Source organism: Hyalella azteca, unplaced genomic scaffold, assembly GCF_000764305.2.
Source record: "Hyalella azteca isolate HAZT.00-mixed unplaced genomic scaffold, Hazt_2.0.2 contig16344, whole genome shotgun sequence".
NCBI classification, from domain to species: Eukaryota; Metazoa; Arthropoda; class Malacostraca; order Amphipoda; family Hyalellidae; genus Hyalella; species Hyalella azteca.
The window spans coordinates 1,456-7,468 of NW_025946168.1; the positions used below are offsets into that span (position 1 = coordinate 1,456).

The 6,013-nt window shown below is 34.0% G+C and overlaps 1 long non-coding RNA gene across 1 annotated transcript; it reads right to left on the reverse strand.

Annotated features, from left to right (window-relative positions):
* Positions 1-1,557: 1,557 nt before the first annotated feature.
* LOC108674906 lies at positions 1,558-5,704 on the reverse strand. The gene is made up of 4 exons (XR_001931068.2): positions 5,673-5,704; positions 5,258-5,379; positions 4,607-4,721; positions 1,558-1,999 (listed from the first exon to the last, which is right to left on the reverse strand). It is a non-coding gene; the product is annotated as an uncharacterized LOC108674906 (long non-coding RNA).
* Positions 5,705-6,013: the final 309 nt, after the last annotated feature.

The following is a 6,013-nucleotide window of genomic DNA, read 5'->3' on the forward strand; positions in this document are numbered from 1 at the left end:
TGTTGATTGAGATCGATTGTGCCGCCCAGTCCAAGGGATAGTATAAAAGCTGCCATAGAAATAGGGTTGTATACAGAATAATTAATATAATATTTTGTACATTTATATATAAACGAAATCATTTAATCAGTTTCAGATCAGCAAAATTCAGCTCAAATTGAACCAGATTTATGAACGAGCCATTTTCTGGAAATACTCAACTAATAAAAATAGAAGCACTAATCATAAAACTTATGATATCATTACATTGGGGGTAGCTTTTACTAATCTTATTCAGTTAAATCTACCCAATAGAATGTAAAAGAATTGTTGACACAAACATAAAATATTAAATTCAATGAACCAAAGCCATCGCGAGATTTGAACGATTACTGAATTACTGATAAAGTAACTCTATACAACAATAAAAGAGAATTCTGTTGCCAGAAAAACCGTCTGCAGAGTTAGAAACCACCAGTTAGAAAACCTGGGAATACTGCAACACTGTTATTCCTAGGAGCATGACTGCCACTCTCACAACACTGATGCCTGCCAGCCCCTCAAGTAGGCTACAAGAAAAATGCCTGCTGATATTACAATAAAGTAGCATTCAAGCCCCACGAACAAGCAAAAGGCAATAGCTCTCCATAACTATACAAATTTTGCTTCTCTTAAGCAAAACAAAATCCAAGCTCAAGCAACATTTTAAAAACATTTTGTTGTGCACTGAGATGTCTTTAACAACCACTTTATCTATTTAAATACCTATTTCTGTGTACATAACCTTTCTTATTCAAATATGTTACAACTGCCAAGACTGAGCACCTGCTGTATCATCTTGGCTTCGTAGTTCTATTTCATATCCACGCCACTACAAGCGACTGTCACCTTCATTGAACATTGAACAGCTAAGCCCCCCATTCGAGTTGGCAGTGGGTGCCTTGGGTTAGGTACTCTACATAGCTTGGTCCTGTTGCCTCAATAGATCAAATGTCCTGCACTTGATTCCTGTGTCAAGCTACCCACATTCACATGCATCCTCACACCTAGGTCACTGAAGCAGTTTCTGATAGACTCTGGAGAGCAGATGCTGTTCAAACATGCATTTTTGACACACATATCATCACACTTAGAGCATAGATGAGTCTTTTTGTGTTGAATGCTTGCATAGAAAATGTATTTTCAAGTTCCCTTTTGTGATGCAAGCATAATCACACTCGGAGCATTGAAAAGGTTTTTCTGTTGAATGCTTGGAAAGAAAATGACTTTTCAAGTCTGTTTTTCTGGTGCAAGCATAATCACACTCGGAGCACTGAAAAGGTTTCTCTGTTGAATGCTTGGAAAGAAAATGTTTTTTCAAGTCACTTTTTACAATGCAAGCATAATCACACTCGGAGCACTGAATAGGTTTATCTTTTGAATGTTTGAAAAGTAAATGTCTTTTCAAGTTTCCTTTCGTGGTGCAAACAAAATTACACTCAGAGCACTGAAAAGATTTTTCTTTGGAATGCTTTAAAAGAAAATGATTTTTCAAGTTTTCTTTTCTGGCGCAAGCATAATCACACTCAGTGCACTGAAAAAAATTTTCTGTTGAATGCTTTGAAAGGAAATGTCTTTTCAATTTCCAATTTGTGTTGTAAGCATAATCACATTCGGAGCAACAAAACTTCAGTGATGAACGTTTAGAAAGGTGGCACTTGTGCAAGATTTCTTTGCAACCATCAGTGCATTTACTTTGTGAGCATTTCTGTGCATTTCTCTGTGGATGACGTAGGAAAATATGTTGTTTGAGATCAGCTTTAGTGGCACATGAATTCAAACAGAACTGGCATCGGTGTTTACTTCCACACAAATTTTTCAAGTTGATACGCTCTTGCATTGATTTTCTTGTGGTACCCGCTTGTTCACAGTCATGGAACTTGAATGATTTTTCTATGTGTTGCTTGGAGCTGGACGCCCCAGAGACGTCACCACTGCCAGCAGCATTTGCTGATGCCGGTGCTGACCCACCTTCACCACACTAATGATAAAAAAGCAAAGTAAAACAATCTGAAATATTTATAAGAGCCACAGTAAACTGTTGACTTTCAAGTTTGATTTTCGGAAAAAATACTCAAGTTGTTGCCAAAGAAATTGAAGATTGTGACAAAAGTTTAGGAATTTTTGCTTAGTCTGTTCCAGTTCATGCAATGATTACTTAGCACTATTACTTGGTTACTTGGTCAAGGCAAATAAGTGAGTTAGTATTGCCTGGTCAAAAATTGAGGCATAGATTCTGGCTTGAGAATTTAAACATAAATGAAAATGCAGTGCAAGTTATACTTGTATAAAGTTAGATACATTAATTTAACATTATTTTAGATACAGTAATTTTTAAATTTAGAAGCTGATTGCAATAGGCTTTGGTTTGGCCAAGTTATGTGTTGTAACAGTTCAACTGCTAGGCATTACCCTTTTTTCCAATCACTGAAATTAGGAAATCTCGACCAACCAAACCGAAAGTAACTGTCATAATACCTCATGCGGCCCAGTACCATTACCACACTCAAGTCAAGTTTGAGAGCCAATTGCGCTCCTTCTGATTGAACACAACCCAAAAATCCTTGGCCTAAACTATTTTGGCTTACTTTCACCACCCAAAACAAAACCACAACAGCACATCCTCAAAAAGCAAAACGTGATGAAAGTCCTCTAAGGAACATCATATGGACAAGACTTGGTAACCTTACTATAAACTGACAAAACCATCTCACCCAATAATTGATTTTGCTTGTCACAACTGGATGTCCATTCTTTACACGACTACAACGGTTCAAAATGCTGCACTTTTCATACAGTAACTTGTTGAACAACAGCCAAGCAATATCTTCACTCTGAATGATGAACACTTACTGTCCAACATTGACCTTCTTCACACCCAATACCTTATGCAGTGCCTCCATCTGAAGCCTCCACCAAGTCACCTGACCAAACCACTAACCTCACAAAACGAGAAACTCAAAACACCAAATACATCAATGTAATTCAACCAGTTCTACCAATCAACATAAGAAAAAATCCAGTAACAGCCTACACACGTAAGCCATTGACTCATACCAGAACTGCTCAATAGCTGGCCTCCACTACCAAAAATAGACAAATCCAAATTATCACTCTCGAGATCCACAAGATGTACACACAAATTCATACTGGTCACTGCATTCTAATAAACAGTTACAAAAAGAGTATCAATAACAACATCATCTACTATCATCTCTTTGGAGAGAGAACTTTGTAGAGAATCAGCATTGGCTTTATCCTCAGCTGGTTCAATGCCACTGGTGCCAAGCACAGGCCATGCCAACAAATTTGCTTTTTTGCCTTAGGAAACAATATTCTTATAATTACTGAGCTAAACATATTATTAGGATATAACAATTTTATTTCACTGCTCTAATGCTCAATATTAGTCCACCATTTTTGTTTACTTGTAGATGCTAGTTCATGGCTACATGAAATAGGGCTTGCTCTCCAATATGTAAGGATATTATATTATCCCAAGCAGACCCTGGACAGCTTCAAGACAAAAGAACTAATGTTGGGAACTCAAGCAATTCATTTTTGTCCTATGCTGTGTGATGTTATTACCAATCCCTTCCTTTCTGGAATGTGATCCCAGATACATGAGAACAGGGAGAAGATGTTATGTTGAAGGTAGTGAATTCAAGTTTGAATATTAAGTTTAGAATCAAACATTGAATTGAAATTCAAATATTAAATTTGAATTTAAATATTAAATTCAAATTTGAATAACCAATTCAAATTTAAATAAGAAATTTAAACTTAAATAACACATTAAAATTGGAATATCAAATTAAAATTTGAATAATAAATTGGAATTTGACTAGGTATTAAATTTGAATTCAAATATTATACTCAAATTTAAATATTAAATATGAATTTGAATATTAAATTTTAATTTGATAATAATATTCAAATTCAAATATTAAATTCAAATCTGAATTTTAAATTAGAATTTGAATATTAAATTTTAATTTGAATATTAAATTCAAATTCAAATATTAAATTTAAATTTGACTATTAATCCAAATTTGAACATTAAATTTGAATTTGAATATTAAATTCAAAATTGAATATTGACTTCAAATGCAGATATTGAATTAAAATTCAAATATTGAATTCTAATTTGAATATTGAATTAAAATTAATATATTAAATTCAAATCCAAATATTGAATTTGAATATTAAATTCCAATTTGCATAAAAAATTCAAATTTGATTGGTAAATTTGAATTTGAGGTAACTTTTTCAAGCACATTACCTCCTTTTCCTACACTGCATGAATTAGACAGTCTTGTTCAAGGAATTGATCCTTGCATGGGGAAAATGGAAGGAATTGCTATCTATTTCTGGAGATAGAAAATCATTAGATTTCACTAGCAGGATTAAAATATACAGGGAAAATTGCATCTGTTCCCCATTTCACAACCAGTGATTATTAGGTCACAAATTTTATATTCAAATGCAAACAAGAAAACAAAACTCTTATGATTTTAATGAATCTGAAAAATCTAAAAAATTTGTTGTGTGGCATAAATTAGGGAAAGCTAAAATTATTTATACATACATGATTTGAAAAATGAGCAGAAATGTTCTGTGAGGAGTTTTGGTAGGAGTTGTGAGCCTCAACTTTAACTTCTGCCTTGCATGGTAAACAAGGGAGATGTTAGAGTTGAAGAGGCCTGGGGAGAAGTGGAGGACAATGTTGATGTGGCTGGCAGTGATAGGTTCTTTTATAAGAGAATGTATTATATACAACTTCCCAAAGAAATCGCTACAAGTTCCTAATTTATCAATAGCACATGTGTATGGTAGCATCACAAATAACTAGCTAAAAAATCTCTTCTCTTAATTGTCAATGCTTCATAATGAAAATATTCCACTTGCCTGTTTATAAATTAAAATGGATGTCACTTAAAATCACTAACGAGAGAAAAAAAAATAAGTTTGGATTTAGAATGTCAAACATAATGCAAGTAATTATAAATCAAATTTTTGTAACTTCTCACCAATTTTTGAATCAGAATGTGGATGGTACATACCTAATTATTATTGCTTAATATTTCAGACTGACTTAATACTTGGTTAAGATTTATCTTATATGCCTAACTTGACAATTTGATTATGGAAATGTCATTCAGACACTTTTTTCATAAAAATTTATGCAGGAATTTTAAAAGCTTTCCCAAGCATTCACTTGCATATACACTCCACCTACTTCATTTCCATATATGAATGGTTCGTCTTTGATGGATACTTCTTCAGTTTCACTCTCAGGTTCCTCCTTGATGTAGATAGCAGGAACTTTGAGGACTGGTGGAGGATCAACCTTTTCCAAGGCTGGAAAATATATACATTAGTGTACTGGTACCACTGGGCTATGGAGCAAGATATCTCATAGTAACTATAATGCTCACTAAATTGATGAGTCATGTGAACTTTAGACAAAATGGTAATATCATTCAGATGAGCGAGACACACGAGGTGGCATATTTCAACACAATGTTACCAGATATTGTACTGAAACTCCTAAGAAATAATTACAGATGAGAAATAAATTTGACAAATTTACATAAACTCAGTTCCTTCTCTGAATAATAACAACTGATTAGCACAAATGATATTTTCCATACCTTCAGACTTTACTTTGCTGCCACCAGGAGACGCTTGAGAGAGGCTCTGCTCAGGGCATCTGCCACTCCTGACTGCAGCATCAGAGAGTTGGTGCAGCAAAACACTGCCTTCTTTGGACGACATCACCAAATGTGATGAGAATTTTGAATAAATTAGCTTAAATTTTTTTTTAGTAAATAATGTTTGCAGCAATGGGAATAACACTGGATAGATACAGAAAATTGTACAAAGTGCAATAGAGGCTCATAAGAAGGCTTTAATTTAAACATTTGCAACAAAATTCACTTGTGCTAAGTTACTTAAACACAATTGTTTGCCTGATGTATCAATAATCTTTGAT